This window comes from Gracilinanus agilis, chromosome 2, assembly GCF_016433145.1.
Source record: "Gracilinanus agilis isolate LMUSP501 chromosome 2, AgileGrace, whole genome shotgun sequence".
NCBI classification, from domain to species: Eukaryota; Metazoa; Chordata; class Mammalia; order Didelphimorphia; family Didelphidae; genus Gracilinanus; species Gracilinanus agilis.
The window spans coordinates 316311826-316325601 of NC_058131.1; positions in this window are offsets into that span (position 1 = coordinate 316311826).

Genomic DNA, 13776 nt, shown 5'->3' on the forward strand with positions numbered 1-13776 from the left:
TAATAGAATGATTTGCCATTTCCTTCTCCAGATCATTTTGCAAATGAGAAAAAAAGGATTAAGTGATTTGATCAGGGTCACACAGCTAGTAATTATCTGAGTCTGGATTTGAACTCATGAAGATGAGTCTTAGAGACACATTCTATAGAACATTCCCCCACCCCAATGTCTTTATTGGTTTTGCTAAATGATTTTTCTCTCTTTTCTTTCTCTTTTTAGAATTCTTTGTTATGAATAATGGCTATCTGGGAGCAGGAAGAGGAGGAATACAGGAAGATATGTTGTCAAAACAAAAGATACTTAGAAAATTGATTTTAAGAAAAGGAAAAAAGTGATCTTGGGTGAGTCACTTGCCATCTCTGAATCTAGTTTCCACATCTATAAAATGAAAAGTTTGGACTAGATGAATTCTAAGGGTCCTTATAGCTCTGACTATTTATTTCCCAAGGTTTCTTCCAGCTCTGATAGTCTATGACCTATTTTCTAATATTCTATCTTCTAAAGTCCATTCAGATCTTACATTCTGTGTTCTAACTTTTTTTATATATGTAATCCAGACTCCTAAATGTCAAAGTCAGCCTTCTTTCCTTTCCCTTCACCCTTTAACCTTATCCCTCTATGTTCCCTCCCACTTATGAGTACTAATTACTTCTCTCTGTGGCTCTTTTATATCCTCTCTCTACTATTCTTCTCGCCTTCCCTCAGAATAGAATAGCTCATGCTTTTATAGTACTTTATAGTTCACAGAATGCTTTCCTCACAACATTCTTTGAGACAGCTATTACTGCTTCCATTTTACAGATGGGAAAATTGAAGCTCTAAGAAGTGAAATGGTTTGCTCAGGGGCACACAAGTGGCGGAGTTAGGACTTGAAATACCACTAGCCTCAGCATTTCAAGATCATTGTTCAGGCAGCAGCTCTGCTATGCCTCCAACTGTGTAAAAGTAGACATCTCTTGCTATTTTGTCTCTTTCCCATTTCTGGATCTCAGTTTGCTATCTGTGAATTTGAGGAAAAATAGCTCCATGCTCTCAGGATGTTGTGAGGAAATGCAAAGCAGAAATGTGAGTTATGATGTCCAGGGTATTTTAGACTACACCAGAGTTACCTCTTTAGTCCCCTTATAACCACTCACAAACTCTGTATCTCCCTTCTGTTTCCTAGGGCAGGCTGGCTGCCTACTAGGCTCCTCTCTTAGTTCATCTGCACCCCAACCTTCCAGCTCATTGTTAATAATTGGGCATTAGATGGACTTCAAAGTATTGATTCAGGGCTCAAGGGTGGTTCCAGGAAGGGTGGCTAATACATGGAAACAGGGCTGTCACAGGGCAATAAATAATTAGGGCATTTGCAGAAAAGGGGTCACAGGTGAATGGCCTTCAACCCCACCTGGCTGTTCTTGTCCCACTAATACATTGGTTCGTAAAATGAGAGAGCAGGAGGAGCTCCAGCCCAGTGGGTTATAAAAACAAGTGACATTTTTATGTTGTGTGAACAGGAAAGATACCAGGAAGAAGAGAGGGCAGTTCAGGACTGGGACAGCTCCAAGTACTGGGAAGAGATGACAGCCTATTCAGAGACAGACAGAACTTCAAGTTCTGGATATGGAGGGGGTTACGGAACAACTCCCTTCCCAGGAAACCTGGAGTGTGGTTTGGGGCCATTGCTCCAAATAAAAATAGATAATATAGCCCCATAGAGAAAGAGAAAAAGTGAGGAGAGAGAGACAGAAACACATACACACAGAGAGAAATATACACAGAAAGAGAACCAGACAGGAATAGAGAAAAAAAAGAAAGAGGCAGAGAGAAACAGAAACAAAGAGAAAGAGAGGAAGGAAGACCTAGAGAGAAAAGGAGAAGAGGAGAGGAAGAGAATGGAGCAAAAACAGGGAGGAAGGCAAAGAAAAATAGAAAGTGAAATATAGAGGGAAGAAGAAAGAAGAAACAGGAGAGGAGGAGAAAAAAGAGACCCTGTGTTTGTTTGTCTAATTATATATATAGTTTTTTTTGTTACAAGGAAGGAGTCTATAGAGGGAGTAATTGAGAAAGGACAATGATGTAAAAGGAGCATCAATAAAATATACATATTTTTGAAAGAGATAAGAGGAGAGCCAGAAACAGAAAAAGAGAAACAGAAAGTGAGAAAGAGAGAGGAAGGAGGGAGGATGAGAAAACCGCTGAGAGACAAAGGCAAGGAGACATGAGAGCCTGAAAGAAGAGAGAAAGTGCCACAAAAAAACCCTTTATTCTTGGTCTCAACTTGCTATTCTCCTTCCCCTTCCCCTCCCCAATTCTCCTTCTCCTTCCCTTCTTCCTTTCCTTCTCTTCTAACCCCCTTCCCCTCTCTTTTCTTCTCCTTGCTATGGATAAAATGTCTGTAGCAAGCACCGCTAAGAGCAAAAGGAAAAGAATAGTCACATAATAAGGTACCTTCTGGGGCCGCAAGCCTCTCTACCTCTCCATGTCCCTTAGCAACTGCCCCTCCCCATCAGGGCCACACTCGGAAACAGATCCTTCCTCATGCCCTTGACAGGAGTTAATCTGACGCTGTACCTCCCTTCCCAGCAAGGTTAGAGTGCACTCCTGGTTGCCTGTGGAGAGAGGGGAGTCTTGGACTGGAGCTGGGGGGAAAACTGGCCTTATCAGTCTATTTAACACTATGCCAAGGGGCTTGTGCTTTGGCCAGGTGTTTTAGGCCACAGTTATCTGGCCCTTTGTTCACTCTCCAGGAAGGCTCTCATCACTAAGCAGGCTAAACTTTGGGAGGGTGAGTAGAGAGGAGCTGACAGAAGAAATGGGGGTGCTAGCAGGTTTGGCCACTCGCTTTGTGAGGGAGGTTGGCTTCCATTCTAACTCCTCATGCAGGCCCTACTTCTGAGCCCATCACTGCCTAGTCTCTGACCTTGGGGCTCACCCACTAGGGAGGAGTATGCACTATCTTTGGTTCATTTCTTTCCTGGGGAGCTGACAGGATAGAGGGCATCCTACTTCCAGTCAGTAGAACTGGGTTTGAGATTTAGGTTAAGTTACTTTGCCTCTGACAGATTTACAGTGTAGAATTGGAAGGGAATTTAGAAAGTCCAGACCACTTGTTTTACAGGGGAAGAAACTGATGCCAAAAAATGACTTTTCCAAGGTCATACAGTAGTAAGGAGCAGTCAGAACTTGAACCTAGTTTATTGTTTGTTTTACTCCAGGTCAGATGCTACAGAGATATGGTAGATCCAGGACTACTTCCTCTTTAAGTAAAACAGAAAATCACAACTAAAACCTGGTCCATTGATTCCAAGTTCGCTGTGCTTTTCATTATACTATGCTACCTCTGTCTCTGAGCCTCAGTTTCCCAATCTGTAAAGTGAGGTCAATGGCCCCTTCATTACCAGTTTAAGAGAAAAAGACTTTGTGTGGAAACTACTTATCAGCTTGTGCTATTTCCATCATTATACATGTGTCTCACACATATTGAGATGGCTTGGTGCTTCACTCTCTCTGTTTCCTTATATGGTCTTGGAAGTCTATTAAAATACACACAATCCGAGTTGGAAGGGACCTCTGAGAATGGCTAATGCAATCCACTACTAAACCAGAATCCTCTCTATGATGTCCCTGAAAAATGTTTCTCCAGCCTCCAGGGAGGGGGAGTACACCCTCTCCCAAGTTAGCTCATTTCACTTTGAGACAGTTGATGTTACATTGATGATGGAGTTCATACACCCGAGATGACCCAAGAAGACAGGTCCCCACTATGCAAATTTCATAGACTTGGAGGGAAGGTGCCTCCTGTCAGAAAGGAGAGTTGCTAGATTCTCCATGGAAGAGAGGGAGGTTGTTTTTTGTTGGAAAAAATGGAAAGGTACAGCCTTTAGGAGGTTGCAAACTGTAGATGGGGTCAGAGGCTAAATAAGGGTCGCCATCTATTTTTGTATTTTAAAATGGAAAATATATATAAAATTTAAATTTTATATAAAATATAAAAAATAAAAATGTAAAAACCAATCTTAATTCATTGACAAAAGCAGGTGGAAGGCCATAGTTTGTGGACCATTGGACTAGATAATAGAAAATCAAGGGATTCAGATATGTGAATGACAAGACTCAAAGAGTCATTAACAGTTCGATGTCAATGGAAGGAGGTCTTCAGTGGAGTCCCTAGAAATCCTTGTTTGGCCCTGAGCTATTTAACATTATCAATGACTTGGATAAAACTCTAGATGGAATACTTATTAATTCTGCAAATGACACAAAGCTGGGATGGAAAGATAACACACTAGTGATAGAGTCACAAACCAAAAGAGATGTCACTGAGCTATAAAATTAAGTTGACTCTAAAAGGATGAGATCAAATAGGAATAAATAGAAAATCTTTTATTTGGATTCCAAAAAATCAACTTCATAAGTACAAGATGTTTTGCTGGAAAGCAGTTTATCTGAAAAAAGGTCTGAGGTTTTAGAGGTTTCGCTGTTCAAAATGAGTCTACAGTGTGATCTGGGTGACAAAAACAAGAAGAAAAAAAACCAAACAAACTATAAAACAAAACTAGAACATGATCTAGGGCTACCTTTAGAGGGCATAGCTTCTAGGAATGAGGAGATAATAGTCTTGCTATGTAGTCTGCCGTGGTCAGACTGAATCTAGAGTCTTGTGCCCTACTCTGGGCATCCTTTGGTTGAGAAAAGACTGGAGGATAAGCTGGAGAATGTCCTGAAGTGGGCAATAGTGAATAGTGAAGTGACTTGATCCCATATCATATGGGGATTGCTTGAAGGAACTAGGAATGTGAACCTGGAGAAGAGATCTGAGGATTCCTGATTATAGCTTTCAAGGACTTAAAGAAACAAAGAGGAGAGCACGGGCTTTTCTCTTTGGTCTCAGAGGGCAGAACTAGAAGTAAGGGATAGAATTTACAAAAAGGCAAATATAGGTTTGATGCCATGAAAAACTTCCTAATAAGAATTATCCCAAAGTGAAATGGGCTGCCTCATATGTGAAAACAGATTTGCATATATGCATGTACATTTGCATGGAGGGGGGGTTCCTCTGTTTGAGTGCTTGTGAATATGTATCTCCAAAAATGGGGATCCCAAGACTTAGTCTCCTTCTTTTGTACCTTCCAAATGTTGCCCCTACTTCTTTCCATAGGGCTGGGAATAACAAGACTTAGTCTTCTATGTGCCCCATGTACATATACATATACAAAGTGCCCCAAAAGTCTTAGTGTAGTTTCTAGCTATTAAAGCATTATTAAGGGGGAGCCTAGGTAGATCAGTGGTTTTAGAGACAGGAGGTCCTGGGTTCAAAACTGGCCTCAGACACTTCCCAGCTGTGTAACCCTTGAGGAGTCACTTAACCCCCATTGCCTAACCTGTACCATTCTTCTACCTTGGAACCAATATACAGTATCGATTCTAAGATGGAAGGTAAAAGTTTTTAAATGTTATTAAATTTAATTACATTGATTATTAATCACATTAATATAATTAATAATGACATTAGTTTGATTTAACTAATTAAATGTAATTATATTACATTATTGAATATTAAAACTTACAACTACACAGAGGCTTTTGCAAACCTTGTATTTCAAGATAGTTCTTTAGCTACAATGTAGTATACCAAGACACACAATTGGTTTACATTGTGCACATGTGATGGTACAAATAGTCATGAAGCACCCATGAGTACCCATATGCATGAATCTCCAAACCAAAATTTCTTCTCCAATTCTCTCTCCCTCTCTCTCTCTCTCTCTCTCTCTCTCTCTCTCTCTCTCTCTCTCTCTCTCTCTCTCTCTCTCTCTCGATCCTGGAATCTATGGACATGTCTGTTGAGCTAGAAAGTTCCCCAGGGTATTGCTACAGTTCCTGATCATCTCCCTGCCTTCTTCTGGCTAGCCTCACCACAACTGTTTCTGATGCTTACTCTGAGAATTGCTGACACACAGGGGCTAGGTTGCCCTCCCTACTCTCCACAAAGCTTATACTCCTCTCTTCAGCTCATATTTTTTCTTTCTTTCTATCTGTATTTTCCTCTTCATCAATACTCTTTTCCTTGAACGTATTTTCCCCTTCTTTTCAGTCTCTTTTTTCTCTATCCTCTGCCTATGTTCTTTTTCTTCTACCTAGGCCAGTGGGTCTTTGCCAGTTTGGCATTTAGCTGAAAACATATCCCAGCAGTAAGTGTGAGGGGAGTTATCCTCCTTGCTCCCAAGGGAGGGTGCTTTTACTCCTCCCTGCAGAGGAGATGAGGAGACTGGGAGTTTCTCAGGGGTAATGGGGCAGAACCTGGAAGGGGATCCAGGATGGAGGTGAGGAGGAGCAACAAGGCAGGCTATCATAGAATGTTAGAACTGGAATGGAACTTTGAGAGCAACTGCTTCAACTTCATCATTTTACAGATTTTACAGATTGAGCTGGAGAAGAAAAGGGACTAGCCGAAGGCCACACAGCAATTTAGAGAGAGGACTGGAACTAAAGTCGACTGAGATGCTCCCCTACACCCCACACACACTCAGGGTCCTCTCTGCAAACTCTTCATTTTAAATTTGAGGATACTGAGACTCAGAGAGACTACATGGTATGTCTAGAGTCTAGAGTGGTAGATCAATAGATCTGAGACCCCCATCCTCCACCCTCCCTGCCCTCAATTTCCTGTTCAGATCATTCCTTCTCTCCATCAATGGAGAAGATATTTCTCTGTCAACATCCACTAATCCTATAAGCAGGACACTTAGGAGGCCTGGCTTGCTAGAAAGATCAGCTTAATAAGATGAAAAGCAGGAAGGAATAAAGATATTTTGGGAAAATAGCCCTGCTTTTCTTCCTTCCCTCTTTCATTGTCTTTCCATTTTTCTTTGCCTTCTTTTTCTTTCCTCCTTTTTTCTTTCTCTTTCTCTATCCTTCCCGCTTTCTTCTTTTTTCCTTTTCTCTTTCCCCTTTCTTTCTTTCTTTCTTTTTCTTCCTCCCTCCCTCTCTCTTTCCCTTCCTCCTTTCCTTCCTTCCTTCCTCCCTCCCTCTCTCTCCCTTCTTCCCTCCCTCTGCCTTCCTCCCTCCCCTTCTTCCTTCATTTCTTCCTCCTTCTCTCCCTCCTTCCTCTCTTCTTCCCTCCCTTCTTCCCTTCCATTCCTTCCGTCCTTCCTTCCTTCCTTCCTTCCTTCCCTCCCTCTTTCCTTCCTTTTTTCCTTCTTTCCTTCCTCCCTTTCTTCTCTCTTTTCTTTTCTTCCTTCCTTCCTTCCTTCCTTTCTTTCTTCTTTTCTCTCCCTTCCATTTTCCACATTTGGTGCCTGACCTTGGGATAGGGGTACACAATGAAGAATTGTTTGGGGGCAGGCCTGAAAAAGCCCCCCAATGGTCCAAATCTCCCCTTTCCCCCTCCCCTGACCTGTACCAAGGCTAGTCTTCCCCTAGGCTTCTACAATCCGAGTGGGCATAGCTGGGGCTTTGTTCCTGACCTGCAACCAGACGGGGAATAAAAGTTTTTTGAAATATTAGTTTAATAAGACATGAGAATAATATTAAGGATATGAGTCGTCCTTATTTATTATTCATACGGGCAGCGTGATTTAGAGAGGCACCCGGCAAGTCCCCGACAAAGAGGGGATCTATCTCTCTCTATATATTAAAAAACCCCACAACATTCGCCTAGAGATTCTGCGCCCACATTTGGCGATGGTAATTTAACATACACAGTTTATCAAGGCTGGAGCTGGGCACAGAGAGAGCAGGCTTTATGTACCAGCATAAATAATCAATACACACGGCAACTTTAAATTACTGGTAATGTGCTCCACGGACGCTCCCCCTAGAACGCCCGCTGAAATAACAGGGAGCTGCTAGGCCTACACTTGAAAAATAATATACATGTGTTTCCCTTGTTATTATTTTTATACATTTCTTATTAAACTGAGAGGCAGTCACCCTCAAGGAGCAAGCTGATGCCTGGTGACCTCCACTGGGCTAGGGGCATGCTGTGACAGAAAGGGTTTTACCAAGTTGGTGGGATAGTAGAAAGTACATTGGCTTTGGATTCAGAGGAGCTGGGTTCAAAATCTGGTTTCTATCACTTATTAACTGTTTGGTCTTAAGTAAATAATTTTCTGCCTCTGGCATCAGATTCCTACTCTAGAAAACAAAGAAGTTAGATTAAAGTCCCTTCGGCTCTAATTTTATATATTCTAAGGTCCTATTTAGCTCTACTGTTCTACAGTCTAATATTCTATGTTCCAACAGCCAGTGTGCTTAGGTTCCTTTAAGATCTAACAAATTAATAGTCTGTGTTCTAATATTTCTTTTCTGCTCTTTGTTCTAAAGTCTCTTCCAGTTCTGATTTTCTTTGTTCTAAAGTCCCTCCTAGTGCTAAAATTCTGGGATTCTATACCTCTATTCCAAAACTGAAAATTAGAAAAGGGACAAAGTAGGATCTGGAACAGATGTCAGTGGGAAATCTGGGGTAGGAGTTTTTCTAGGATTCCTGACTATTCTATGCCTTGGCTCTACCCAAGAAAGGAAATTATTAAGATGGAGGCTGAGGGTGAGTGGATAGGAGGAATTAAAGGATGTTGAAGGAAGAAAAATGTGGAAAAACTAGCCGCCTCAGCCTAAAGTATATCCCCCCAATCTTTTGAGTGGCTCTAAGACAATCTCAACTACCTCCCCCAACTCAATCTTAAAGAATAGTGAACCATATCTTATGCAGAGCTGAGCTCTGTCAGGGTCCTGCCTTTCCTCCGGTTTTCATCTTCCCTGGGCAGGCTGCTTCCCAGAGGATAGGGGATCTTTTTGAACGACTTCTGTTATACACTAGATGGTTTTAGGGACAGAGACATTACCTGAGTCTATACCTGATCCTTTTAATCTCCTACCCATAGGATCAGGGGATTCTTTCTCAGTTTTAGGAGGCTGAAGAGACCACAGGTCCAACTCCTGAAGGCAAAGGTCCCCGGACCCCAGAACTGCCTTAGTCTCCTCTCCTTAGGCACCAAGAACTAAAGCAACTGAGGTAATATAGAATTCAAGGATGAGAGTTTGGAAGCTTCGTGGCAATATTGTTCAGAGGAAAAACAACTCTGGTTAGCTTCTAATCCTGCCTATGCTACCTGGAACAAGCCTCTTCTCTTCTCAGGGCCCCAGATAACTCATTTCTGAGATGAGGGAGCAAGACCAGATGGTATTAGTCTCTTCCATTTCTAAACACCGCAATCCTTTTACCTTGATACTTGTCCTCCTACAGCCCAATTTCTCTCTAGCCATTAGTCCCTGAGCAAGGTTTTACCCTACCACATCCAGATATGGCACAACCAAGGCCAGGTGGACCCAGGGGAAAGGGACAAAAGACCCCCGGATGATAGTAGCGGCTCAGGTCCTTTAATTAAAACTCTGGGTGCCTTGGCTGGGCACAGCCCCCCTTCTCTACCCCTTGCCCCCCAGTTAATCTCCACCACTTCATTTCACCACCAAGTTCTCTGGCCCAGGAAACTGCTGCAGACAATCTTTATTGATTGCTTTTCAAGCCGTCAGAAGCGTCCCTCGCTGATCATATGTTACCCCCAGACACCTTGTGCATTTCAGATAATAACTCGGTGCTCCCGAGAAGAAATGAATTGGATGTGCAGTCAGTAACCATCCAAGTGAATCATGTTCCAGAGTGTCAGCGGCTCCGATGCTGACGATCATTTTGCCAGGGAGGAAGCCATGGTTTTCCATGGGGCCGGAAATTATTTTCCAGATGAATAAGATATAACGACATCTCTTTACAGTCCAGAGCCACAGGGCCCATCAGAACCACAAGCTCCCACAGGGGCTTCTCCAGGCAGTGGGTGGCTTCTACTGTCATCACCCAAGTCCAGATTCTCATTCCTTTTTTCTTGGTCTATTACAACAATCTCCCAATCAGACCCACAGACTTAAAGAGTTTTTGTTTGTTGGTTCATTTGGTTGTTTTTTTGTCTTTACTTGTGGAAAGCACAAACACACAGAAGCTGTGAGAGATGCTAGAATGTAGACTGCTGGATTTTGAGAGTAAAATGGCATAGTTGCCAAGGACCTTAGAATAGAGAAGGTTACTATTATTATTATTTTTGCAAAGCCTTAACTATGGCCGGGCAATGGGCACTTGGCTCCAGGTTGCCACATGTAGGAGGCACTCACAGGACTTGCTATCCTTTAGCAACATAAAAACAATAATAACTAGTTATTAAACTAGTTAAAGTAGGAAACCACCAAGAAAGGGATTAGTGTGAGATCCTCTTTTGACCCATTCCTCAACTGCTCCAATAATAGTAGTTTTAATAATAATAGCTAACATTTATGTAGTGTTTACTGTTTGCCGGGCACTGCTGAGTGATTTACAATTATCATCTCATTTAATGCAACAGCCTTGGGAAGTGCTGTTATTATCTCTATTTAAAGATGAGGAAACTGAGGCAAGTAGAAGTTAAGTGGCTAAAGTCAGGTCACACAGCCAGTGTTTGAGGCTGCATTTGAACTTAGATCTTCCTGATCGTAGGCCCAGTGCTCTATCTGCTACATTGCTAGCTGCTTCTGGCCAGTTTTCCAACCCCTTTACCCTCTGTGGGCTGAGAGCTCCAGAAGCCAAGGCCAATTCAGCTGGCTCCAAGCCCTACTGCTCTTTGGCCAGAGCATGCCTCCTGCTGGACTGTGCTCCCTTCTGCCACCACACCCAATCTACTATCTGAGATAATACCCTAAGGTGGGTATTACCTCATTCCTCAGCTCCCAGCCAAAGTCACTCAGGCCTCTTGTTCCAGGTACCATTTGTGGTACTTGTGTCTCCTGCAAGTGGAAAAAAAAATCTTAATTATGGCTCAGAAACTGAGAATGTCAGTAGCCGGAGCTGCCAGTTATAATACTAGAATTTAGAATGTTAAGTATGAGAAGAACACAGGGTCTTAGAGACCCTCTAGCCTGGGGGTTCTTGTTTTTTAAAGAAAAATATTTTAGACAACTATATTTCAATTATCTTTGGAATCCTAGATATTTTATTCATTTAGAAACATTATTCTGAGAAGGAGCCCATAGGCTTCACCAGATTGCCAAAGGTATCTATGATTAAGAATTTCTGATTGAGTCCAACTTCTTTTATGAATAGTTTAAAACTTTTGAGTTTCAGAGACTGGCAATAACTTGCCTAATGTCACATGGTTAGTTCTTTGAGAGCTAAAACTTGGGTCCAGTTCTCCAAATTCCAAATCTAGTCCTTTTTCCACTTGACTGTTTTGGCTTCCTGCCTTCCTTCAATCTCCTTTCCAATTCATCCTCCACATTCAGGCTGAGAAATCTTCTTAATCAGATCTGATTGGGTCATTCCTCTACACAAAACCATTCGATGGTTCTTCATTGCCTACCTAATAAAGTATAAAGTTCAGCATTCAAGACTTTCTCTAATCTTAGGAGCTTCCTTTCCAACTTTATTTCCCATGGGTTCCCTTCCCTTCTTTTACATTGCACTAGACTATCCTTTTCCATTCTCATTATGCCTTTCCCCATCTAGTGTCTTGAAAACACTAAACCCTCCTCAAACCTTACTCCCACCTACAATGCCTTGTACCTACTGAAGTCCTTCTTTTCCTTCTGGTGGCTCAGCAACTGCATCATATAGAATTCTTCCTTGACCTATCCCATTTCCCAGATGAAAGTGATCATCCCTGCTCACCTTTCTCAAAAGCATGTTGGCCAGCTCTCCTCTCGGTAGTTATCTCACTCTCCTTTTATCGTAGTTATTTATATACATGAAAGGAATCCTCCTATTAGACGATAAGTCTCTTGGAGCCAGTGGGTGCATTGTATCTACCATAATCACTGTCTGGGACCTCCCACCCATGTTCCCTTGCTTCACATATTATTGTCCAAGTGGGTTTTTGCAAGGTCTCACTCACAAAGGAAGGGAGAAAAAGCGACATTTTCACTCTCTACTTGATTGGTTCAAATATAGCCTGTTTTTCCCTTTGATCTTTCTTATCTAAACCTTGAATGAATCTTATAATTGCTGTTACCTTTAAGAATATGCCTACGTACATTTTTTTCCCTTTCCAGAGATCTCATTTTAGAAGGCCAACTTATATTTGCAAGTAACCTACATTCAGACCACTTTGGTACCCCAGAAGACAAGTATTCTCAGAGTGGTAACAACAACAAGACTGTATTGTTCTAAATATAGGTCATTCTTGAACACAGCTTGCCCTTCTAAAATTAAAATTCTTTGAAAGAGACAAAAGACATTTTAGAGCTGAAAGGTACCTTAGAGATCACAGGAGCTGGAAAGGATCCCAGAGGCCATTTTTCCTATCCTCTTCATTTTACAGTTGTGGAAACTGAAGCCTAGGTAGGTTGCATGGCAACTGGGTGTTGCAATGGATGGAGAGCATTGGACTTGGAGTCTGGAAGACCTGGGCACAGATTCTGTCTCAAACACTCATATAAGTATGGATCATTTGAAAATATTGAATGATATACTGAAAGTTAAGGCAACTCAGGTTTGGTATGGTTTTGTTTTAGTGGAGTAGAAAGAGGAGAGATTATAGGCTTCAACCACAAATTAAATAAATATGGTATACTTAGTGTAATAATTTTATTTCTCATTCATTCAAAAACTGCCTAATTTTTTTAGGCAAATGACATCATCTTAGTGTAGCAGGAAAAGACCTGGATTTGGAGTTCAAAGACCTGTATTCTAGCCCCCTCACCACTCAATAGCAGTGTGATTTTGGCCAAATCACATAGCCTTTCTGGGCCTCAGTTTTTCTGATTTTCTTCTATAAAATTAGGAGAATGGATGATCTCCATGAAAGTCATTGATAAATGCATTAAAATTCTATAAGGTCAAGGGGGCAGCTGGGTGGCTCAGTGGATTGAGAGCCAGGCCTAGAGACGGGAGGTCCTAGGTTCAAATCTGACCTCAGACACTTCCCAGCTGTGTGACCCTGGGCAAGTCACTTGACCCCCATTGCCTACCCTTACCACTCTTCTGCCTTGGAGCCAATACACAGTACTGACTCCAAGACGGAAGGTAAGGGTTTAAAAAAAAAATTCTATAAGGTCAAGCAGAGATTCCTGGGGTTCTCCCCTGGAGAATTCATTCCAAGTTGACAAAGAGCCATTAATGACAATTCTTTTGGTCCAGCCATTCGGCTAACTCTGAGTCCATCTAATTGTTCCATTAACTAGTCTACATCTGTCCAATTTTTTCATTAAGAATTTCTCAGGAGACTTTGTCAAAGATTTTGTTAAGGTGTAGATAAATTATACTTCTAGCATCTCTCTGATTGACCAATCTAGTAACTGTCAGAAAAAGGAAATGAGGTTAGTCTGATATGACCTGTTCTTGATGAAGCCATGCTTGTTCTCCGTGATTATGGCTTCCTTTTTGAGATGTTCACTGACCATCCCTTTAAAAAATACTTTCTAGGGAGGCAGCTAGGTGGCTTATTAGATAGAGAGCCAAGCCTGGAGTCTGGAAGAACTGGATTCAAATCTGGCCTCAGACACTTCTAGCTATGTGACCCTGGGCAAATCACTTAACTCTGATTACCTAGTCCTTGCTACTCTTAGTCTTAGAATTAAAACTAAGACTGAAAGTAAGGGTTTAAAAAATATATATGCACATATTTATAATATTCTAAATGATTGAAACTACTGTTATCTATGATTCTATGATTCAAACCCAAGCTACTTGATATTTCAATTATGGGGTAAGTACAAGAATTCAATACAAGCATGGCTTGGGCACAAGAGTGTTCAGAGTGATCAGAGGATCAGAGA